The sequence below is a fragment of the Phasianus colchicus genome, chromosome 15 (genome assembly GCF_987193195.1).
Source record: "Phasianus colchicus chromosome 15, bPhaCol1.hap1.1, whole genome shotgun sequence".
NCBI classification, from domain to species: domain Eukaryota; kingdom Metazoa; phylum Chordata; class Aves; order Galliformes; family Phasianidae; genus Phasianus; species Phasianus colchicus.
In genome coordinates, this window is record NC_143450.1 from 3,334,169 (window position 1) to 3,336,565 (window position 2,397).

Consider the following 2,397-nt stretch of genomic DNA (forward strand, 5'->3'; position numbering starts at 1 on the left):
TATAGTATGGACTCCTGATTTATTTCCTTTAGTCCAGGAAATGCCTGCTTTACTCTGTTCTGTGGCCTGCAAGGCTTCAGATCTGTATGTGTGAGCTTTAAGGTGGCTGCTGCATAGCTGAGCTTGAGAACATCTTGTTTCCTCATCATGCTGAGCTGCTCTCTTAAGCTGCGGCAGAAATCTGACTTCAGAGGGGGGATAAAAAAGAAAAAACACCACACCAATAAAAAGTTCAGATGGATGTTGTGCTGTATTACCTAAGGTTGTCTTATAGAACTTTGGAGCTGAAAAAATACTTTGCAGGTGCAGGAACTGGTGCTTAGTGCTCCCATCACAGATCACCTGAGTGCTGAGAGGCCCCTGTTACCCAACGCTTCAGTGCAGGACTAACCCAGATCAGAGCTGTACTTGCTGTACTCTGGCCTCTCTGCTATGGTTTTCCTCATATCCAAAATAGATGCATTGATGGCTTTGCCAGAGGGCAATATGTAAATATGCTATCAATAGCAGGAGTTCTAACAGGTGCTTTAAATCACCCTCTACTGCTCTCACCTGGCAGTGATTGTCTGAAGCTGAGCACCCACCCTTGTGCTGCAGCTGCTGGGCTGCTCTTCCTTTCCATGTAGTCTAATACTGCAATAAGATTTGCTGCTTCTCTGGGGCAGTTTGATATGGAGCTCAGCTTCTGAGCTCCCTGCCTTGCTCCTTGGTCTGTGCTGTATAGGCTGGTGGTTCTCGGGCCCCTGGGTGCTGGAGGCTGTGGAGCTGTGGCATTTCTGCTGATAAGGTAAAAAGGATGCACAAAATGCTTTGCTGTGTGCATCCCATGCTGTCTGCAGCCCTGGTACAAAAAGCTGACTGTGTTCAGCTTGTGGTGCAGATCAAAGCGTTGAGCTGAGATCAGCATGAAATGAGGCATCCCATCAGTCAGGGCATGTCAAGGGAGAAGCAGGAAACGTGCACCCAGCCTCACCACTTGCTGTAACCAGGCTGCGGATGTATGTTGTTTTCAGGAAAAGCAAACATTCCTCATCTAACCTTTTAATGACACTACCAGCAAACCTGGTTTCTGGTGTTCAGTCTTGCATTCCAAGGAGAAAGGAGGAGCAGCAGAGCCTGGCTGTTGTGGGGGGATGCCCGAGAGCTGTCCAGTTAATTGTCGCAGGGGCTCCATGGCAGACGTGCTTGGAAGCTGCTGTTATCTCCTGTACTAATCTACATGGTTGCTTCTCACATCTCTTCCCCTTCACTTTTCAATGAGAAAAAAAACTGGGTCTGCTTTGCAGAGTGGCCCTGTGAGCAGGGCCGGGTCCCCTCTCTGTGTGTGTCTGGCACCTTCCAGCTGGCAGACAGCAGCGGCACTCGGGTCCCTAACATCACCCAGGGAGATGGCAGCAGAAGGATGAGGCCAGTGAGGAGAAAAGCGATGAAGTTACAGCTTGTAACTGCTGACATAAGGGCACCTATCCCTTTGGCCCTTCAGAAAGTGCTTTTGTTGCAGGCTCGCTTCTGTTAGAGTTGCAAGGGTCAGCGTTAGCACTAGGACTGTCTCATTTGAAAGCACTGACTTACTCTTTTTTTTCACCCTGGATAGTGCACAGGCTCGGGTTGGTGACAGGCACCTATTCTGCCTGAAGTGTGCACAGGACATCGCCCTGCAGAGCTCAGAAGTGACCACGTGCCACCGCAGCAGCTCATAGGGTGGATGGTTTGTGCTTAACAGCCATGCAGTGTGGCTCCCAGCATCCCTGCTGTACGGCAGGCTGCTAACTGAGCATCCTCCTGAAAGGGATCTGCTCTGGATTTGCTGGCTGAATTTTTATTTTATGCAAAGTAAGTCTGTCCCACTCTCATTGCATCCCCCTGTCCAGTGTTAAGTTGGTAATGCATGTTCAGGTATTTGGATAATAGTCTTTCTAAACACTGCTTTTTGCATAGCTGTAATTACAGCCAAATTTTGCCCTTTAGAACTCATTATTCAGTGTGCTGGAGCCCGGCCTGCGTGTTGTCACCATCAGCCCACAGCTGCCATTGTCCTGGTAAGCTGAGCGCAGCCGGCGGCGCTGAAAGGCAGCTCTGGAATTTCGCTCAGTTATTTTTAGTTGGTGGCAAAAAAACTGCACTTCCAACACTTCTGAATCTTTGTCGGTGCATAAATAAATCAAAGGGCAAACGCTGGCCTCTCGCTAGGACACCAGAGTGACCTTAACCTGCAGCTGGGGTCAGCAGGGACGAGCCCCTCTCCTTGCTGCAGGACTGCTGCCTTGCATGGGAGGCGAAGGGGCTGCAGGGGGTGGTGGCACAGCTTGTCCTGCCCCATGGATCATTGCCATGCTGAAGTTGCTGCTGGCTCCTTGCCCTTCTTCCTGTGCCTCTTCGCAGGCCGCTTTCCTTTGC